The sequence below is a fragment of the Periplaneta americana genome, chromosome 9 (assembly GCF_040183065.1).
Source record: "Periplaneta americana isolate PAMFEO1 chromosome 9, P.americana_PAMFEO1_priV1, whole genome shotgun sequence".
NCBI classification, from domain to species: domain Eukaryota; kingdom Metazoa; phylum Arthropoda; class Insecta; order Blattodea; family Blattidae; genus Periplaneta; species Periplaneta americana.
Window position 1 is genome coordinate 85,413,513 of NC_091125.1, and position 24,450 is coordinate 85,437,962.

General features: G+C 35.9%; 1 protein-coding gene across 2 annotated transcripts in view; it reads right to left on the reverse strand.

Annotated features, from left to right (window-relative positions):
* The window catches only part of LOC138706171 (alpha-(1,3)-fucosyltransferase 7-like), a 229,378-nt gene extending 206,089 nt beyond the window's left edge, over positions 1-23,289 (reverse strand). Inside the window, exon 1 of one of the 2 annotated variants that reach the window (XM_069835175.1) lies at positions 23,185-23,289. The gene's annotated coding sequence lies outside the window, so the exon portion shown is untranslated. The remainder of the gene's footprint in view (positions 1-23,184) is intronic. The other variant, XM_069835176.1, reaches the window with a different exon arrangement.
* Positions 23,290-24,450: the final 1,161 nt, after the last annotated feature.

Below are 24,450 nucleotides of genomic sequence, written 5' to 3' on the forward strand. Positions count from 1 at the left end.
TGTCAGTCGTGATCTAAATTTGGTTTTTACTATTTTCATTGTTGAAAATAATTCTTCACAGACGTAAGTTGTAGCGAACATGGCTTCAACAGAGCAAGCGAAAGAACGAAGATTTTAAAAGTTCAACATTTGTCAAGTACTTACATCTAGCTTTCATTGTAACATAACATTATAAATCTGTGAGTTTAAATTGAAGATATAACCGCATTATTCGTACATCTGCTGAAAAATGATCGACGTACAGAGATAATAATAGTAATAATGATAATGATAATAATAATAATGATAATAATAATACTTAACCTTTTAATGTTTCATGAGTGACATGTAATATAATGCCGCTTTATGTTATGCAACAGTTTTCCTCGTAATACTTGTGAACAAATCATATATTTAATATTCTTTTAATATTCTCATCATATTGGCAGCAAGAAAGTGAGTCCCCCCATCCTACTTGAAACTTTCGTTTTTGTAGAGGTACATGGTTTCGAGAGAGACATTGCGACGATACGCCACTCGCAGGTCAGAGACAAATACAACGGAGTTTGACTCCAGTGAGTGAGAGGGTGGGGGTTGGGGAAGGTAGGAAGCAAGAGAAATGCATAGCTATCATTGCGAGCCACAATGTGCTCGCGAGTCACATTTTCGCCACGGCTGCTCTACGAGCTCTTTTTAAATACTAATCTAAAGGACACTTTTCCAGTTTTGTAGGCTTCGATTTGTTTCTTAATTGATCGTGTTTTTGCTTTTCATGATTGTGGAGTAGCTTTGGTAAGTAGACACTTCTTAACTGAATTAGTTTTAAGTTTAGTTTCTTGTTAAATTGCAAGAATCGTGTATAAGGGTTTGTACGTTATGATGCAGATTGTACAACAATTCTCTGAAAAGCATGGTTCAGTAGCGGTTCGGGAGTTTTCACAAGGTTCACCACCTCACATGCTCGGTGAAAATTATCTGCGATGTAGATGTCAACTTTGAACCAAAATATTGTTATTTGTGATTACGAAATATAGTACCAATACTGACTTAACGAAATATCGTTAATGTGAACCGGTTTGTTCCAGCTCTAGCTTAGATAGCAACAGGAAACACAAATGTCCCAATGTATGGACCTTAGTCCCAGAAAAGCTTTGTTATTCGGATAGAAAAGAACTCGACCGTTTCAAATGTGTTACTGCCGAACAAGAGTGTCACAATTTGAACTTCTATTAGTATAGATTTACAATCCTCACAAAAGTGAGAACGTAACATGCGTTAGTGGCGTGTCTGAAAATGTTCTGGGGGAAATTTTGTGTACAGAATTATTGTAATGTGCTTATGAAATCGAACTACAGTATTTTCGGCCACCGGTGGTGCTGAATGGTCAAGTAATTATCATATGTAACATTATATTCTAGTTAGCAGGATTATATCTAGGACAGTGGTATTTTAAGGAATATAAATCTTTCGTAATACTTTCTTCTAAGGAGACGCATATGAATAAAGGAATCCTGTTCTTTCGTGAGAATTGTCCGATCATTTCTTGCCTACGGAGATAGATACAAAGATTAGTGTCATAACTTAAAGAATTGATTTGTCCCTTGCTTTGTGCTGATACTGTACCATATGAATAGGGAGTCTATTAATACTGTGATTGTCTAGTGATGGTTCAAAAAATATTCACCTAATTGAGAACGAAGTAATAATTTAATCAGAGCACAACCCGCGAGTTGAAATATCAGTTTTATTTTTGTCACACCGAAGCCTGTAAATGTAAAATAAAGAATGGAATGTAAATTTTACATACTTTTCAATCATACATATTACAGTTTTGCGTGAAACGATTCATTCATTCATTCATTCATTCATTCATTCATTCATTCATTCATTCATTCATTCATAGTTTTCTGCCCAAGGGCAGGTCTTTAACTGCAAAGCCAGCATTCTGTAATAACATTACATAATTGGTATGCCAGATTTTGGACATCTCGCTAGAATACATAAGTCGTAATAATGACAAATGCAGACAACATCCCTATAACGATTAACAACATGACGCTGGAATACGTCGACGAGTATGTATACCTGGGACAAATTGTGTCACTCTCCTGCAGGAGAGAGAAAGAGATACGAAGAAGAATATGTTTGGCTTTGAAAAAATTTTGGAGCTTGAAATTCATCCTGCAAAACCAAAACATCAGCACCAAACTTAAATTTGAAGTTCTGGAAACCTGAGTAATCCCAGTAATGTTGTACGGATGCCAAGTTTGATCTCTGATAGGGCAACAGAAAAACCTGCTTCGTGTGTACCAGAGGAAAATGGAAAGAAAAGTCCTCCAGCTGAGACTGCAAGACAGGATAAGGAACACCGACATCCGAATAAGAAGCAGTATGCAGGATGCAGTGAGGCTGGCGCTACGTCTCAAATGGAAATGGGGCGGACACGTGAGTAGGATGGACTGCAGCAGGTGGACGTATGCCTCGATTATGTGGGACCCACGCATTGGGAAAAGAAGCAGAAGACGTCCAAGGAGAAGGTGGTCGGACGTGTTCCGGAGAGAGACTGGAGCGCAGTGGACGAGAACAGCGGGGGACAGGCAGGCATGGAAAGGACTGGAAGAAATTACGAACACTGTGTAAACTGTGTATAGTTGTGCATTGTTTATATAGTTATTTTTGTGTGTGCCAGTTTGGATAGTTTGATTCCGTGTATAGTTGGTATAGTTCATGTATTTAGTTAGTATAATTTTAGTGTTCAATTGTATCGTTTTTGTGCGTTTAGTTTAGATAGTTTGTGTGTTTAGGCTGTACAATTTATGTGTGAAATTTGTATAGGTTTTTGTGTATTTAGTTTGTGTGTGAGTTAAGACTGTGTATGTGTTCAGTTTGTGTATTTTTTTTATCGTGTGTTTAGTGTGGATAGTTGTATGTTCAGATTATAATTTATGTGGTTAGTTTGCATAGTTTTTTTGTGGATGTTTAGTTTGCATAATTTATGTGTTTAGTCTGTATAGTTTTTCGTGTTTAGTTGGTATAATTTGTTCATGTGTTTAGTTTGTAAATGTATAGTGTAAGCTCTCTTGGACTGGCTCCCCAAGTGTAGTAGACCTTCAGTTCACCCTACATTCCTGTAGGAGGCCGTTGCCCTTATGGGATTCAGGCTTTTCTTATTTCGTAATATTTGGAAAGAATTATAAATTTTTCATATCGAGAATTAACTACAAACCCCAGGAATTTAGGGGAAATGAAGACAAAAATTCAGGTAAAATTAAATTATCATACAAAGAGAAAAATAAAAATGCAATACGTTCAAAAAGCAGCTGTAATAATTCGAGGGCCTAATGTGAAACTAACGTAACTACAATAGGTTTTCTCCACAACAAAATTCTTAACAGGCAACACGCTTATTTCACATGAACTATACCATCACGTTTTGTATACGAATTGTATTATATACAAGATTATACGGAACTGAGTTGCGATTTTTGGTAACCAAGTAGAAGAATGAATTTGCTAATGATTTATGTCAAACATAAAATTGTCAGTTTTTGTACTTACGTTAGTTTCATTCACACTAAGCCCTCGAATTCATAACCAATCATTAAATTCAGAATAAACATGTAAACAATATTTTATTCCTTATTCAACTTTTTTATTTACGAGGCTATTCAGCGACGATGGGGTGCGCGGTAGCATCGCTATTAAGGCCCCTCATTTTGCGGTTAGTTGTGAGAACATACCTCAACCATCCCTTTCCCAACTAATGAATAGGCAGAGGTTCAACACAAGTATGGCCATGGCCATCACGTTCACCTGATTTGACGTCCTTAGATTTTTTGCTTGGGAGTTATCAAATCAGGAGTATACAAAATGAAAGTAAGAAACCTACAGGACCTGAAGAATCGAATTCTAGAAGCATCTGCAGCGAACTCTAGCGGCATGCTTACGAATGTCTTTAGGGCTCCATTCAAACGTTGGGCACAGTGCTGTGAAATTGATGGCGGTCATGTTAAATTACGATGAATTACATACGTACACACCATAGCAATAGCCCTATATACAGTCCATGTCCGAATAACCATTATTTCATTGAAATGCATCGAGACTTTATGTCCACTCAATATGGATAAGGTTTAGAATAGAAAATATAAAATTCGTTGCTATGGGATTATAAAACAAACGAAGGATAAGTTACACGTAGTTTAGTTTCCTTCTGCAAAACTGCAAGTTAAATCCTGGCTTACAGCCAATATATCCAAGAGCTCAGCTAAAGAATCCCTCTAAAATTCTACGCAGCGTTAAGGTTACGCTTTGACCCGAAGTATAAGAAAAAAAACAGTTGAGATAGCTGATGTATTCATCTCTCCCAATCATTACATGGTAGGTTAAAAAATTTCAGTTATAGACAAATAGAGTCATTAACTCTTTGCTAAGTCTTCTATTTCAATATGTACCAGTTTTTTTTTTTTTTTTGTTCATATCGGCCAAGGCTTTTGAAAGGGAAACAGCAAGCACGTTCAATTATTGCTTTCGCAAATCAGCCTAAAGGAAATATGCAAGAGTTTGCACAAGGCTCATCGTCTTTGGTATCGTGAATTGTAGCCAAGGCAATATTTTAACTGCTAGTGACGCTCTGTTAACGTCGCGTGTTTCCCTCCAGGATGATCCACATGGAATGGAATTTTATTTCTCTTGTTCCGCATTTAATTGCGTATATTTTCAGCTCAACATCAATCTTTGCGATCAATAAGAAATTCAGTATTTTGAAGTACGGAAGTGTTTATTTACACGTAACAATTGAGGTGCTTTCACTTTCCATTATAGGGTAAAGTTTGGTAATATTGTGATACGAATAATATTGTGATAGTTCTTTTTGAGAATTTATTACAATTTTACTGAGCGAGAGAAGGTCCGGTTTTGTGCAGAAACTTGTCCACGAACATTCCTTTGATACGTTGACGCAAAAACCTGATCTTCCTCTCGCTCAGTAATAAATTCTCAAAAATAACTATCACAACATTACTCATCACAATATTACCAACCTTTACCCTACTATTAATTCATTGCTATTCTCCAGCCAGACGCAATTGTAACTCACTTAGACAATGAATTCTAGCAAAAGAAACTGAATTTCGATATTCAACCGGAGTTTTAAGATTTTTTGTTTCTTTCGATATTGTCCCGTTGTGTTATTGCCGGAATATTACCGTGTCATCTCACCGACAGTGAATATCGATATTTACAATGTAGGCTCAAGTACTATCACGCTGGTCCAGGCGGCCCGGGTCCAATCCTCGGACAGGTCGTGATGGAATTTGTAGTGGACAAAGCAGACGTCGTAAAGAGTTTGTCTTGAGGTACTCCCGTTTCCCTCTATCATTCCACCAACACTTTCTATCTCCCCCTCATTTCATCTATGATCTGAACTAGTACAAATAGGGTGGGGTAAAGTCTTGGGGGTTGTATGATTTAGGACTCCGGGCTCCTGAGACTTATCAGACTACTCGCATACGGACGAGGTATTGCTCTGCCAGGGACTGAGGCAGGATGGCCCACCTGTCAGCGTTGGCTAATCAGAAAGGGGTTAATGCTCCTGGCACATGGGGTTTATTAGGCTACTCGTCCGCGAAACGGGACCTGGCTCTATCAGAGGCTGAAGCAGGATGGCCTATCTGTCAATGTTGGATTAATGAATGCCACCCAGGCCACCTATCGGACATGGATAATCAATCATTGCATACATAAGGCGCACAATAGGTCAAAGCGTGCCTAAGTGTACTGATCTGTCCCGGGTCCAGACCTCGTCAAGCAAGCCAGGCTACATAGGGTGCATACTAAATGTCAGTGAGTGATAGACGCTTAAAAACTAACATAAATGCCATAGGAATCTGTTTTTTATCTTGCAATTTTTTCTGTACGTCAAATGGGGAACTTCTGCTTTCGCTGTATTAACGGTTTTAAGCTCGGACTCTAAGCTACTTCCAACTCTTAGAATATTCCATCTTCGCAAATTATTCTTTCACCTCTCCAACGATCAATTTGCTAGGAATGACGGTTGAATACTGAGTAACAAGTGGGCCCTCTCTATGTGTTCGTAATGTACACACGTGAGTGTATAAAAAGAGTATAAAAAGAGACTTGCAAAAAGATTCTAACATTATTATGAACTGCAATACCAACAGCTACTACTACTACTACTACTACTACTACTACTACTACTACTACTACTACTACTACTACTACTACTATAGTCCACCGCTGTTGAATAATAGTTAGCCTGGTTGACCGTGAAACGAGCGGGCCTGGGTTCAAATCCTGATTGGGACAAGTTATTTGGTTAGGGTTTTCTCCGGGGTTTTCCCTCAACCCATTAAGAGCAAATGCTCTGTAACTTTCGGCGTTGGACCCCGGACTCATTTCGCTGGAATTATCACCTTCATTCCATTCAGACACTAGATAACCACAGCAGTTGATAAAGCATCGTAAAATAACCAATTAAAACTATTAATATAACTACTGTTAGTACTAGTAGTAATGCCTTTCCCATTATGCGTCTAGCTTGAGCGTTTTTTTTTTCCTGGAGAGACTCGAATGTTTGCACTGCAGCCTGAGGCTTTTTGAGCTTACCACTATTATTCTGTGAATGATTGGGTAGCCGAACGGCCGTGCTCTTGAACAAGTACAGCACACTGCGCCGTGAACTGAACCCGGGTTATGGTATGGATGATGACATGTGCATTAATGATGGCGAAATGAGTCCGAGGTGCAACGTCGAAAGTTACTCAGCAATTCTTTTTCAATTGATTGAAAGAAACCCCCAGAAAAAGCCCCAAACAGGTAACTTGTCCCGACCAGGATTTGAACTCGGGCCCGCTCGTCTCACGGTCAGACGCGCTAACCGTTACTCCACAGCAATGGACTAGCTTGAGGGTTAGCGCAATAGATCTAAAATGTCGCAGTGCTGGGTCATAGTGCCTCCCTTCCGTAAATTCCATTTCATTTACCTCAATATCTTCGTTAACTATTCACTTAACATGAAACTTTCTATCTTTAATTTCATAATTCGTACCACCTCCTATCTTGCCTTAGTTTTCGTTTGCGACATAGTATCCATCTTGCATAGGCTACTGAGTTTTCATGTCTGTACGAAGTAATACAATATAATGATTGTAATGGTGGATTGTAATGGTGGTGGTAATGCTGCCGATGACGATGATATCTTTGTTGGTGAAATGATTGTTACGATTTCATTAGATACAAGACGTCGTGGTTAATAGATTTTTAAAGCGTTTTTAAAATCCTTAGGTTAGTTTCCTTCGGAAGAGAATTAAATCTGAGTCTTCCATGTTGTAGATTTAATGCATGTAAAATAACCCATTTCTGAACGACGCTGACGGTGCTCAGGAAAAACTACTAGCCGATTCTTGCCCATATCAAAATTAAACTCAACGTATCATCCTTGTTTTATGATTCAATCATACGCCGCCTTACAGGTGCTTCAACTCTAGGACAGGAGGATCTCTTTAAATTTAACCATCAGCATAGCTGCTGTCTGGAAAGTTAAGTCTGTAAGTTATTATTCCAGGAGAGTTGGGTAATGCCCCATCAAGTCTACGACCTTTAACGACCTTTCATTTTCTGATTACTTTATAAGAGATCTTTCTGGCTTCACAGCCCTATCAATTTAAATCCCATAGAGACATTTACACAAAGATATTTGTTTAGAAGAGAGTTCCGTGTTGTGTCTCAGCGCTACCTCGCTTGTCTTCCAACCAAGCAGCACGGGTTCGATTTCCGGCCTAATCATGATTCAATTTGTGACGGACAAAGCAGACATTTCAGAGGATATTCTCGGGGTACTTTCGTCTCCCTCTTTCTTTTCAGCAACATTTTCCACCTCCTTCTGATTCATGTATCATCTACACTAATTAAAAATAGGCAGGTGCATAGATAGCTTTGCTATGGTACATATCTTTACAAAGAACTACTGTTATGCGTGGATGGTGCGAGAAGTTGACCCGTAGCCGCATGATCTTCGCCGCCATGTAGAGTATGTGCTGTGTCATTACACCGTGGAGAACAAAGGGAAGACAAGGAGAATATAAGAAGACCGAGGGGAATACACAAAGAACAATGGGAATTCGAGGATAACAAGAGGAAGACAATGGAAATAGAGGAATATCAGCGAAACTAAGGGTAAAGCCTACAAGGAAAACAAGGGGAATAATATAAAAATAACGGGGGAAGGCACACGAACTAGGAGAATACAAGGAGAATAAGGGTAAGACAACGGAACTTGGGGAATGCAAGGATAACAAGAGGTACGCAAGAAGAACAAGAGGTATTCAAGGAAAACAAGACGAATACAGGGAAAACAAGAGAAAGACAACGGAACTAGGAGAATGTAAGGATAACAAGAGGTACGCAAGAAGAACAAGAGGTATTCAAGGAAAACAAGACGAATACAGGGAAAACAAGAGAAAGACAACGGAACTAGGGGAATGCAAGGATAACAAGAGGTACGCAAGAAGAACAAGAGGTATTCAAGGAAAACAAGACGAATACAGGGAAAACAAGAGAAAGACAACGGAACTAGGGGAATGCAAGGATAACAAGAGGTACGCAAGAAGAACAAGAGGTATTCAAGGAAAACAAGAGAAAGACAACGGAACTAGGGGAATGCAAGGAGAGCAAGAGTTATTCAAGAAGAACAAGAGGAATACAAGGAAAACAGGGGGAATACAAAAATAACAAGGGGTAGACAACACAACTAGCGGAATACAAGGAGAACAAAGGGAAGACAACGGAACTAGGGAAATACAAGGAAAGCAAGAGGTATTCAAGAAGAGAGGGAATACAAGAAAAGCAAAAGGAACACGACAACAAGATGAAGACAAGGAGAACATGGAAAAGACACGGAGATCAAGGAGACTATAAGGAAAATAAGAAGACAATAAGAACAAGAGTAATACAAGGAGAAAAAGGGGAATGAAAGGGTAATAAGGGTAATACCAGACCAGAGGAGTACAAGGAGAAGAAGAGGTACAGAAGGATATCAAGGGGAATACAAGAAGAACAAGGGAAGACAAGGGGAATAAAGGGAATGCAATGAAAACAATGGGAATATGAGGAATAATGAGAATACGAGAAAGAATGGGAAAACAACGAGAACAAGGGGAAGACAAAGAGAACAAAAGCAATACAATGATGACAAGGGAAATACAAGGAGAACAAGAAGGTGAGAATGAGGAGAGGACAACAAAACAAAGGGACGACAATGAGAACAGGGCGGCGAGAATGGGAACTAAGGGAAGACGAGAGCGGCGACAGGAATACAAGGAAATGGCGAGAGGAATACGATTTTTTTAATGTTATTTAACGACGTTGTATCAACTGCGCGAGTATGTTGTTACAATTGATTATAGCGAGATGAGCCAGATAATGGAGCATGTAATTGCCTGACATTTGTCCTATATTTGGGAAAACCTCGGAAAAACCTCTACCAGGTAATCAGCCGAAGAGGAATTGAAACACACTCCCGAGCTCAGTATCAGCAAACGATCGCACTCGCTAAACTCTGAGGTACGTCGGTGACGGTAGCAGTGGTGATCATCATTATGGTGATAAGTAAGGCCAGAATTTATATGCACAAAGTCTGAAATATGCATAATAAATCAACAAATATGCAAAAACAAGCAAAATCCAATTATTTGTAGGTTTATCTATCTCTATAAAAAAACGAAATACGAATATATCAGGTAGATAAGTTATACCTATTTTTATTTGACATTAAGGTTCAATATGTAGCCCACATTTTACTTCATTGTTTACTTTACGTTTTCTTTTTGCAAAACACAACTAATAAATGTTCAAGGTTCTCTGTTGTCTGTTATCTACAGACATATTTTTTAATACTGGCCAGTAAAAATATATTATATTGTCATACGAATCCTGGCCCTAGTGATAATAATAATGATAGGACTATAATGATGACGATGTTGCTGATCATAATGAGAGTGATCATGATGATAGTAATGATCGTATTATGAGTTATAATGTGTTTGTGTTGGCGATGGTAATGATTATGGATATGCAGTAGTAAGGATGGTGGTAGTGATATCATTACCATGGCAACAGGTTTCGACGGAAATGTCATATTTGGGAAGAAAGTAATGTAGATTATATGAATTGATTGGACTTGGCTGTGCTTGAATGTCGGAAGAGATATTCATGAAGAGTTTGAGTTAGGGTGGCCGGTCTCGAGATTCCAGCCAAATCTTCTCGAAAAAAAATCACTCTTCAACCCGAATTCGTGAATAATCGGATCTGCGTGTGGGGACTGTCTGATGCAGATGAGGGAACGGTTTATGACGTGAGAATTGACAGATGTTGCTGCTGGTTTTCTTCTTGTCAGAAAGGAAACAAAACAATAGCGGCTAAGGGCTTCACAGCTTCTCCCTGGAGCGGTCCTACTAGTCCAGATACCCTTACATCGGAGAGCTCACTGTCCTGCCTCAAGTCACGTGGGAATGTCCGTCCAGCTTTTTGTGTATAACTATAATAATTAATTGAAGGTCGCCATCATTCCAGTCAGCATTCAGTTTCCAATTATAAGTCCGCGCTCTGCGACTCCGATGTTCAACTGGTTTCTTATGTGGGGCACTGCCGGGTGTTTCACAAGTAAGTTCTCACTGCCATTGCACCTGTCATACGGATTTCATTGCTATGCATCGACAGAATTAACTGCTCCCCTCCCACTCAGAAGAAGAAAAAATCTCCCACAGCCTATTAATAACTGCTTGATATTTAGTGCGACAGATTTTCTACTCCGTCCACTTTCTACCAACATCTGGTTTCGAGTTTGGGCCTTAATTAGTATGCAGATGGCGAAGAACCCAAAGCATGAGACGGAATACTCAGAATAACAAAGTCATAGCACGGGCCTCATGATATTGATTACAGATTTAAACCACAGTTGTCATTAAATAACATACTGTTTACTCAGCACACATAACCCTAGGTGACAACTAAATAACTTACATTATGTAAGGGTTAAATTATCCATGATCACAATATAGGTTCTTGTCCTTTTTATAGTTACAACATTCTCACTTACGGAGTTCCCTGCTTCCCGTAATTCCTACTTGAAGTAACGCCGACACATTTCCAACATTTACTTCAAACCTTTAAGAGGTTTTATATATATACATACAGGGTGTCCCATTTATCTTGTGCACCTATTACAACTTTTTTGTTTGGATAGGTATTGGAATTTTTGTTTTTGAGCATTATGTTAGGACAAGGGCTAACAAGAGTGTTGAGATTTGGTGCATGTAACTACATTATGGTACAAGATACATGTGACGTCATCAATTTTTCAAATAGCACTACATACTTTAATCATGTTACATTGATTACACACATTAAGACGAGTTTAAAATGTATCACAATGTCACCTTCCAAATATTATACGTGTATTAGGAACAACATTTCAAATATTCAGAAAATGTTATGAAAATTGTGAAAGTGAAATTTGTGCAGTGCTTAAAATATCAAACTAAGATGAATAATCGGAAATAACTATTCTGGAACACATTTTGAATAAATGGGAGCAATAAATAGCCTATTATAAGAAGAATGACTGCTGAGTGAAATTAGCTAATATTTTCCATTTATAATAATTGTTAGAGCCCGGATTTGTATGTAATTACCAATTATTAATTATTAATTGTTAATTACATATTTATTTCATATTACATATTTACAGTATTTATTATTACATATTTACTTACACATTTCACTATATATATTTATATTTATGTACATATTTCTCAATTTGATATTACATAAAATTCCGGGCTCTAATCATCACCAAGGGTGAGGGCAGAACTGGCCGAAGAAAACAATCCTTGAAAGTTGATAATGATCATCACGATTATGATGTCACTCATAGAGTTAGTACGATTGAAATGGCTGTTATCCTTCAGAAATAATAGGTACATTCATTACACTAGAAAATATCGTTGCAACTCCAGGAAAGTAACTGCTGTTTTTATATATCCCAGTATGACATTTTTATCCACTGAGACTCAATTGTAAACGATTCTATTTACGAGAGCTTACAACTCTTTCACTACAAGGAGGAAATACAGTAGTTAGGTGTGTATTATTTTTTAGGTTTAATGCAACAACAGTTAAGTTTAAGAATTTTGTCTTTTTTAAATATAAGTTCCGATTGTAATGTCGTCATAATCTTTAGATTTATTTTCTATTATTTGCAGGAGATATTGGGCGCCGGGCTGCAGTCTGCTAGAATTCACGGCTTTAGCTGGGATTAGGGTGGTAGAGATAACACGTTTACTATTAACCAGTAAGAGATGTTCTCATAACAGTGGAAACTGATAATAGCCTTTTATTAACCTTGAATAAACCGTGAACCTGCGCTATGCGCAAAATGTAAGTCACACTGGAGCGTAACATGGTTAAATACCAATAACGCAGTAGGCTACCTGTAAAAAAAAAAAAAATAAGCAACGCAAACCTGTATGTAAATTTAAGAGTAAATAAAGAGTTTCCTATCTATTTAATTGTTTTTTTACAATTGATTCTTTGCACATTTTTCATATAAAATTACTAAAAACATGAAACCATTTTCGCTCACTCCCCACCTTCAATCGCGTGCCAAGCCCAAAGTGAAATAGCTGGATCTGTATCATACCTACTGCGAGTGGAATACATAACTAACCACGAATTTTTCAAATCCGAATTCAGGTTTTATCTAGCTTCTATGATTTAAGAGTTTCGGTACAATTTATTAATAGGCCTAAAGCTTTGATATATTGAAAAAGACTGTTAACGTGGTGCGTTTTGACGTTATCTGCAGATGGAATACGTAGGCACGAAACAAGCTTGACGGGTAAATACGCGAATATACTGTGATAAGTAACTTAAAACATACCTACATAATTACCTATACGAATAATTCATTACATAACGTTAATCAACGGTAACATGGGAATCGAGGTTCCTCTGTTTACTTTTTTGTGGATGGTTTTTGGATGAAAGTTCATTTTGGCTTAGAATATCAGTCTCGTGGAGTATATCTGGTCAGCGCAAGTCAAAGGAGTTTTTAAAATTTGTGTTCATCGATAGAATTTCTGATTATAATTGACTTATGTACGCTTCTGTTCATGATTGAGGTTGTGATTGTAATGAGCGGCCTAGATTCACGTACTTATGTTTGTATTCATAGATTGAGGTTATGATTGTAATGGATGATCTGGATTCACGTGTTTATGTTTGTGTTCATAGATTTAAGATGCAATTTTAATGGAAGATAAAGAATTCGCGTACCGGTACGTATGTTTGTGTTCATCGATTGAGATTGTGAATGTAATGGACAGTCTAGATTCACGTACTTACAGTATGTTTGTAGTAATCGACTGAGTTTGTGATTGTAATGGATGATATGTATTCACGTACTTATGTTTGTGTTCATCGATTTAGGTGGAATTTTAATGGAATATCAAGATTCACGTACTTATGATTATGTTTATCGATTGAAGTTGTGATTGCAATGGACAATGTAAATTCACGTACTTATGTTTGGTTTCATCGATTGAGTTTGTGATTGTAATGGATGATCAGAATTCACGTACTTATGTTTGTGTTCATGGATTTAGGATGTGATTTTAATGCAAGATCAGAATTGACGTACTTATATTTATGTTCATTGATTGAAGTTGTGATTGCAATGGACAATGTAAATTCACGTACTTATGTTTGTTTTCATAGATTGAGTTTGTGATTGTAATGGATGAAAGAAAAAAGAAAGAAAAAAAAAGTTCATTAAAAAAACAAGTCTATTTTAGGTAGTACCAGTACTGTCAATGAATAGCCTAAATGGAGTTGTAGGCCTATACATTATACAATATCTCAATCATCCAAATAATTTATATTTAGTTTGTGAATTGTTTACACCAATATATATTCGAAAGAAGAATGATTTGTAATGTTACCAAATAGGATATCGTCGTTGTTCCTGTAATAACTCCTACGTGCAAGATATAAAATTTTTCAGTAGGAAGAAAAAACACATTCATTCATTCATTCAATCATTCATTCATTCATTCATTCATTCATTCTATGTCAGTGCTACATAGAAGATTGTGAATTTTTGCATTTTCGAAAGAAGGAAATATAATTACATATAGGAGATTTTATTATTTGCTGTATCACTATTTAAGTTATTTAATAGGGCAAAATCAGAAAATCTGTAAATATTTCACATAGGAGTTATTGCAGGAACAACGACGATATGTTTTTGTTTCGATTACGAAGTTTGCGTTCAAATTAGGAAATAAGCTTCAAATATCTGTTCTATATCAATCTGAAAATTGTTTCTATACATATGTGAATTAGAGCCGTGTCCTTTTCTGTTTCCATGGTATGATGAGAATAGACTATGAAATCAAGTAAGTAACTGATATTTTTGTACGACAAAATTTTGCGGCGTGACTAGAGAACTTACTTTACTATAGTATTTCATAATTTACCGCCAGCTATCAAACCGGTTCTTATAGTGAAGATTTATCGATACTTGTTCCAAAATTGTTTAATTTGAAAAGTGACGTCAGTGGAAACAGTGATTTCTGCGAAATCTTCTTGTTTGGAGGCAAGTGGTTTTTTTTTTTTTTTTTTTTTTTTTACTTGTCCTGTATGCCATTTATATGAATGAAAAATGAAGTCTTAGGCATTATATTCAATTACATTGTTCTTTTATAGTGTATGATAATGATGTTAATTCTGCATAAAACATCGACGTTTCATGGTTGTTTTTAATATACAACTTAGAACTTTTATTGGCATTTATGGAATCAGATGATTTCCATAGGAATCAGCGTATGTTGTTCGGTAGATATAACACTGCGTCTTCCTTAAATATTCGCATTTTTGGGGCTTTGGTATATTTATATTATCTGTACTATTTTCAGTCCCTTATGCTATAAATATTTCTAAATAGCAAATTCCATACGATATTAAAAGTCTTATAATAAATTAATATAAGACACATACATATTGTGCGAGAAAAGACGCGGCAACTTTGTATATCTTCGATCCTTGGTTCGTAGCCTACTCATTTGGATTATACAGTACCTTCCCGATGGATGTGTAGAGAAGGCAAGGGGATGAGATGAGTATGTTAAGGCATAATACCTTGCAGGCATGTTTTAAGTTTAAGTGTCTATCTTTCTATGGTGTGTATACTCGTATTATTTTAATGAGTTAAATCCGGTATTCGAACATATGAAAATGTAGAGGGTGAAAAGACTTCTCTTTCGCATAATCAGGATTTTAATTATTATTATTATTATTATTATTATTATTATTATTATTATTATTATTATTATTATTATTATTATTATTTCACGTATCTTTTACCCATGTATAATTTCGCCATCATTAAATTCAACTTCATTTATCATCATTCAGTAACTCCTGGTCAACAAAGGATGCAGCACGATGTAGTACCGTTGACTTACAAATGGCATAGTTCTGAGGAAGTTGTAGAATCATCTGCTGGGACTGAGGGACCTTAAACTCTGACTTCGTCGGAACTGTGTGCTATGTAAGTTGTATAAATAGATTGCACTAAATAATAAATGACAATACAGTCCGCTGAGTTAGCTCTATGGTAGAGTGTCTGCCTCCAGACTAGCCGGACCAGTTCGATCACCGGCGGGATCAGAAATTTTCATGTAAAATTTCTACCTCGGGACTAGGAGAGATGGCGGTGCACAACTTCTAATCACTAGATTGTGCACCAATATGCCTGATTTAAATCCCAAATCTCATGAAGAGAAGACTTATGTCACTGTTGATTGTGATACTTCCGTCGGACGGGGACGTTACGCCTGGAGGCCCCCTTGGTGCTATTCGATAGGAGTAGGCTACGTGCCGGCACCGGGTTTTCCCTTCTCCCTTCCTCATCTTCTTCATCATCATCACTCATTCCATACACTATACTTGCATGAATACTTACACATACACTCATCCTAGTACACGACATAACTCTCCACAGATGCACATCATGTACAACGTAGCCCCCCGAAGTGGTGTGCAACTAGAAAATGGGTCACAGTCCTGCCATCTATCCGCAATATGCGGAACTCGAATCACGTAAAGTGAAGTGGGTAGGCAATAGATACATACAGACATAAAAGACAATACTTACAGAAATGCAATCCTACGGACTTCAACAATCATTCCTAAGTTAAGAGTGGTAAACAATAAGCCACGGTCCTCTCTTCCGTGAGGGGAAAAAAAAATTAATTACTATGGCACCAGAGACTCTTAGGATTTTGAGGAACCATGATAACTCATTCTAGCTTATCTAATGACCAGCAGGTACTTTACAAATCAATTATGAAATTGAATTGTGTGCTGTTCCGGAGTTGCACTTGGGCATGGGTTCGATTCCTGCTTGCGCTGATTACCTGGTTGTTTTTTCCTAGATTTACCCAACTGTAAGATGAATGTCAGGTAGTCATTGGCCTCATCTCGCAAATACCATCTCGCTATCACAGAATCCATCGATTCTAAATACTCTACTGGTTGATACAGCGTCGCTAAATAATCGTCTAAAATATCATGTGGTTGTACCATGGAAACAATGGGAACATTGTTACATTTCAGGGGCAATGTTCTTTCCTCGATTGGGAATGAACACAGGAATGCAGAACTTGGGTGAAAATATTCAGAAGAAGGGAAATCCCGGCTTCTCTCCCCTTCAATTCGATCAATGTCAGTATCCCGTTTTCTGCTGTTTTCCCTATCTAAATTGTTTAAATGTTTTCAGCAGGACAAAGACTCTGAAGAGTAAGACAATTATTACCTGCTGGATTATGGCCCATTTAGTTGTTTGAATTAGTCTCCTAATCCTAGTAAACAAGTGAAAAAAATTTTATACCTTTGCTTTCACTTTTTAAATTTAATAATTAAATTGGTCATTTGTAGTAACAGATCAGACCATAATCGACATTATCATACCATCAGCAACATAATCATAATCATCATCATTATCGTCATCATAATCTTTAATAACAACTTCCAATTGATCATCTCCTTTTGTTCTTATCACTCTTGAATTTAGACCTTTACAAATGGACTTCTGGACCATAATTATAATGAAAATGGAGCAAAACCACAGTTCAGAAAACATAGCGTAATCACAACACATGAGTCAACACTACTCTTCACAGAAGGAAGAGAAATTAATATCTTCGATGTAATGAATATGATTTAGATTCACCCGATATCTAACTGTAAACGCTAACACTTAAAATATATTACGGTACATAAATTAAACAAATAAGAAATAATCTAAAACTGAAACAAAATAATGTTATGTTAATGTTAATACAATTAATTAGACAATTAATATAGAAAATTATCTCTGCTTACCACTACAAGATTGCGAAGTGGAAGACTGAATAAAATATTATCGAAAAATAAGCAGCTCTCCGTCTTGAATAGATAATGCTCGCTCGACTGCAAGAGTGTACGACGTTATCTCGCAAGTCACGTGACAAGGGGTAAGCATTTGTATGTTTGTTTGTATTTATTTACACTGCAAGTGTGTAAGCACACGGTGGCAGTGGTACAAACAATATAAACAATACACAATACAATTATACAAAAACAATACAATTAGATACACAATACAATTAGAATACACAATACAATTATACACAATACTTACTTACTTACTTACTTACTTACTTACTTACTTACTTACTTACTTACTTACTTACTTACTTACTTACTTACTTACTTTTAAGGAACCCGGAGGTTCATTGCCGCCCTCACATCAGCCCCCACTGGTCCCTATCCTCAGCAAGATTAATCCAGCTCTACCATCATAACCCACCTCCCTCAAATCCATTTTAATATTATCTTCCCATCTACGTCTCGGCCTCCCCAAAGGTATTTTTCCCTCCGGCCTCCCAACTAACATTCTATATGCATTTCTGGATTCGCCCATACGTGCTACATGCCCTGCCCATCTCAAACGTCTGGATTTAATGTTCCTAATTATGTTAGGTGAAGAATACAATACGTGCAATTCTGTGTTGTGTAACTTTCTCCATTCTCCTGTAACTTCATCCCTATTAGCCCCAGATGTTTTCCTAAACACCTTATTCTCATACACCCTTAACCTATGTTCCTCTCTCAAAGTGAGACTCCAAGTTTCACAACCATAAAGAACAACCGGTAATATAACTGTTTTATAAATTCTAACTTTCGGATTTTTTGACAGCAGACTGGATGATAGAAGCTTCTCAACCGAATAATAACAGGCATTTCCCATATTTATTCTGTGTTTAATTTCCTCCCGAGTATCATTTATATTTGTTACTGTTGCTCCCAGGTATTCGAATTTTTTCACCTCTTCAAGGGGTAAATTTCCAATTTTTATATTTCCATTTCGTTCAATATTCTGGTCACGAGACATAATCATATACTTTGTCTTTTCGGGATTTACTTCCAAACCTATGTCTTTACTTGAGTTACAATTAATAATAATAATAGTAATAATAATAATAATAATAATACATAAAATAACCTAATTAATAAGTGAACCTAATTTTACATTACAACCTACATATGTATAGGCCCTACATAAGTTTCACATTCGTACTAATAATAATCTTTCACTTTACTCTCATCTCACTCACTGTACTGGCACTATGATGCATTTCACTGACACTGTAGAACACATTTCACTGACACTATATAACACATTTCACTGACACTATAGAACACATTTCATTGATATTAGCCTATAAATTATCACTGATCGAAACTATTCACTGCACTGTAAAACCATAACTTCACTGACTCACCACGCTTCACTGATACAACAGTTCAAATAAGACATACAATTACACCCTTATTCACACTTATAAACAGAACTACATTTAAACTAAACATTTCTAGTCTAAGACCCTCTCACAAGCTATTTTAAGTAATTTACAATTCAAACCAAGGGAGTAACTAGTCAGGATAAATAAATACATGTCACCTTAAAAAATGAACGTCACCTTAATTTTAATTTACACTTTATACACAACGTTTTAAGTTATTCTTGAATCTCCTCAAGGAAGGACAGCAGCTGCAGGTAGGTCATTCTAATCATTTATAGCTCTATTTAAAAATGAGAATTTACCTACATCCGTTTTGTTTCCTACATTTAATTTTAAAATCATGATCGTTCCTACCATAGTACGTTGGCTTCTCTAACCGAGCCATTATGTCTACCCATGCTTTTTTACCTAGATGTGCTCTATACGAAGGAAGGCAACACGACTATTTGCTGAAATATGCGCCATTGTTTCTTAGCGTAACACTCAAAATGGGTTTTCACACCCTTACAGTTGGTAAAGCAGCTATTGGAGATTTGTGTGCGCAGTTTGAAATGTGCTTTCGACATGAGGTGAACAAAAGTTTCCTTTTCAGTGAATGATTGGCTTGCATTTGATTTTATAATAATATCGTAATTAGAATTATTATTGTTTTAATAGCCTATTTATAATTACGACAGCAATTTTGTAACTATAATAATAACAATAATAATAATAATAATTATTATTATTATTATTATTAATACAATTAACACATTAAAATGAACAGCTATTTAATTTGTACCATAGTTGTTCATTTTAATGTATTAATTGTATCACTGTGCTGACTTTTATTGGCCAGTGGCTGTTGTCCAGCACATAAATATCAATAAATAAATAAATAAATTATTATTATTATTATTATTATTATTATTATTATTATTATTAATCTCCTATGCTGTAATTTATTTTTGACCACGTATTGATTATAAGCATATCAGTCAAATCACTTGATAAGAAACGTAAAAAATTATATATTACAGTTATATGAACACTAATAAATATAATATAATTATTAAAAAATTAGTAAAAGTCAGACATGTTTCGGAGATGATTGAGAAGCATCTCCGAAACATGTCTGACTTTTACTAATTTTTTAATAATTATATTATATTTATTAGTGTTCATATAACTGTAATATATAATTTTTTACGTTTCTTATCAAATCTATGAACACTATATAATTGGCCCAACATGTGTGGTTTATCTTTGAATACAAATCACTTGAGTTCTTCGAATATTGTTGCTGCTTATATTTTATTGAAAACATTGGGAGCAACGTAATAATTCGTCTTTAATCTATGTTTATCCATCAAATATGAGTCTGCACTTGTAAGAACAATCTTCTTGGAACCGAAATGTGTGATGAGTTTTTAATAAAATAATGATTCATGATTCGATTTTCGAGATCATCTGCCCTAAGAGTTAGCATCTATCTCTCCACATGAATACTTGAAACTGTTTTAACATAAAAAACGGTCATTTTCTTCGAAATTGTTTTAAAAATGCAATTCATTAACAATTAAGTCACTTAGATAACAGCTAATAAAATAGTGCAATTGAAAAGTGTGATCCCAAAACGCATTAAGTCCATTTTTATGAAAGGATTGGGTTAATTTCATGTCCACCGGTAGTGTAATGGTTACGGACTGAGCGAGTTTTCAAGTGACATGCACAATAACACAAGCTTTTAGACAAAGATTGGCGTTGTTTGGAAGGAAAAATGTTAAAATATAATGCTAGAGGTCTCAAACATAATCATATACTATAAGTATAATTCATAAAAATGGCCAAACGGACACTCTTCAATTTGTGTTCGTTAGATAACTGTTATATTGATTTGTTTCAAGACGATGTGATTATACATTATTATTTATTCAACAACGCTTCATGAATATTTCTGTATTGTATTAAGTACCGATACTAAACCTTTGAGTTGTACTAGTAGACTATATTGTAAAACTCTTCTGTAATATATAGTCTATTACAACTAGACTGTGACTGTAATTAAGACTTTATAGTACTATTAAGAAAGTATGCACTCAATCCTGGGTCTCTGACGTCTTGTGCATAATAAGAGAATAATTGAGCCTTGGCCTCGTATAATTCCTGAGTAGCTCAGTTGGTATAGGTTGACGTGCTCCATCAAAGATCCCGGGTTCGATACCCGATACAGGAACAATTTTTTTTCAAGTCAGCTTCACAGGAAGATATACAGTATCTGAGAGCGAGATTTGTATAATACACGTCACTGTTCGTTAACAGGAAACTATATACTTAAGTCACACAGAAAATGATGCTGGGTCTCTGACGTCTTGTCAATCCACGTGAGGTATGTTTATATATAAAGGTAATAATTGAACCTGGGGTTGGTAGACTTCCTGGGTAGCTCAGTCGGTAGAGCGTTGACGCGCGTGACCTTAGGTATATGGGGAACAAACACGAACATTACGACGAAGTGAAGAGAAACGAAGCATTTGAAATGGGGATATGAAGAACAATGGAGCGTGTGAAATGGACAGACAGAATAAGAAATGAAACTGATGAATCTGTGCTGGAAAGAGTGGGAGAAGAAAGAATAATGCTGAAACTGATCATGAAGAAAAAAATTGATTGGCTGTGTCACTGACTAAGAAGAAACTCTAATAAAGGATGCAGTGGAAGGAATGTGAACGGGAAAAAAGTTCGGGACAGAAAGAGATATGAAATGATAGGCAGCATTAAGATAGATGGATCGTATACGGAGACTAAGAGAGAGGCGGAAAATAGGAAAGATTATAGAATGCTGGGTTTGCATCTACCCTTCGGCAAAAAACTATGAACGAATGAATATCGATCATATTATTATTATTATTATTATTATTATTATTATTATTATTATTATTATTATTATTATTATTATTATTATTATTATTATTATTATGTTTCAAGAGCACAAAATGAAGTGATGATTATTTTTTAAATTGTACAATTTGATTTAAAATTTTAGAATTTCGCAAAGCAACCTCGACCGTAATAGTGTGACTTACTATCAATCTACCACGAAAGTAAATATTTGTTCACACACTAGTCCGCCTCGTTGATTATTTACAAAACCATGTGCTTAAAAAGTAAACTAATTAATGAAGAATTGGCTCTTAGCATAACGGTCTGAGATTACTTTTTCTGCGTATTACAAATGCAGGAACATCCAGACTTTCGGAACTCCGTACCGGCCATCAGAGAAAACAAGAAAAGGAACAAGGAACCTGTCCATTGGATACGTTACTAAGAATTGTTCTCCAGGATATAATACGTATTCCCCCTTTCTTTCCCTTTTCTGATGATGGTGCTAATACGTAGTTTCGAAACACTGGATCTCTCTGCATCTAAGCCATGTAGCAATAGTAAAAAATATCTCTCATCACGTTGAACCGTGACAGGTTTAAACCATACATACTGTTAGTATACGTCATGTTGTATGAAATATAAATCGGTTTAAAGAATTAGAACGGCGTTTTTTATTTAAACCATAAATACTCGCAGATAACAAATTTATAATCTTAACTGCTTGGTTATATATTTTAAAACAATTACAATATTTTGAAAATATATCAAATCCTATTTCTGACTCTTAATTATTCTACGTTTATTGCTATATTTAAAAAGAGAGGAAACTTTTTCTCTCTCTTTACAAAGTGGCAGAATAAATTTTGATATAATAGGTTAGTTCCTGTACTGGTATTAAATTAAAATTACTTAAGGTACGTCACTGTCAGTATTAAACATTATTGACACCGGCTGTTTCTTTCTAATAGGTATAGACACAACTACACATATTATTCATTGGACAAGGGATGATGCAAACCTCAGACGGCTCTGTGATGAGAAACAAGCCATTAGGTAGCAAATAATGAGCAAATATCTCAATTCTATTAGCCTAAATTAAAAACACGAATAATGAAGTGAACGCAACTAAAAGAAATATATATATTGAAAGAATTATAATTTACCATCAGTGGCTTATTGAGCCATATGCCAAAGGAAAATATTCACTGATAAAATTGTATTCCCGTCAAAATCTCGTGATTGAGTTTCCTTTTTCAAAAATCACTTTATTTTGCTACGAGTATTACATTATCCCAGGTGAAATAACTATTTCTACACTCATTTCACACTGCCGAAATAAATAATCGGCGTTTGATATTTTTCAAAACAGGGCGCAGACTAGAGTTATATATTAAAAGAAAACTAATCTACTAACCTGATCGAGTTGTACGCCGCGCGTGTTTTATGTTGTGCGCCTTCGGCCCACGCTGGTGTGTGTGTTCACACTTACGCGCCAGTAAATTGACTGACGTCTCGCGCAAATCCACCATGTGTATTTGTCTGCTACTCGCTGCCAGAGCCATCTGCTGTACGAGATCCCAACATTACTCTTGTTTTCCCATCCCGTAGAATCCATGGCGTAGACGCGTAAACTGACTACTGCACTGTTTCCTTGACTATATTGTGTCCTTCGAGCATTAAAGTGTTTTATGTTCGAAGATTGTGTCCATATTTTCATTAGAGTTGAAGGTAGTACCCAGTGGCGGCGCCAGAACTTTCAAATTGGGGAGGGTCTGAGGTGGGGGGACAATATAAGTAAAAAATAAAGCACACATTATACACAAATAAATATTAGCACGAATACATAAAGTTTCAATCATATTGTAGACCTACTGTACGACCAAGCGAGCTACATTACCATGTATGGTATATTACTGTTTTTGTAGAATTGGAGGCTTTGGATCAGATAAATATATACTGGAGCATGTATATGTTCCTCTATATAGTATAGTGCAGGTTTTAGGAATACTTCACTATTGGAAGTGAGACATAAATACTAAAATAGTACTGCCCGATCTGGTTCACCGCTTGAAAATAGCAATGGTACATTTAGCAATTATATTGAATATTTCATTTTGAATAGAGTTGTGTATATATAGGCCTACTTAGCGTTTTGGCTTTCATCTTCTGTTCTCGCTTTCAGTAGAGGATCCAAATTTAGGGAACTCGAATCCAACACATTATCACATATATTACTTTTTTTTTTGTTTTCTTATCATAATGAAAAGTAATCAGATATGGCACGTTTACCAGACATGATGCACTGTAACTACTGTATTATAAATTTAATTTCATTCTTTATTTTTTTTATTTTTTTATTTATTTATTTATTTATTTATTTATTTATTTATTTATTTATTTAACCTGGTAGAGATAAGGCCATCAGACCTTCTCTTTCCCTCTACCAGGGGATTAGAACTACAATATTAAGAATACAATTACAGTTATAATTACAATTAATATTAAATTTACAAATACAATAAAAATCAAAGTAATAAAAGATAGACATTCTTAGCGCGGGCTTCCGGTGGATGATCAACGAACTAACGTTTTTCGTATTCATAAACCAATGTTAGCGATATGATATGATATGAATCCTGTACAAGTAATCAGTCGATAGCCGGGGCTAGTTTAGCACGCT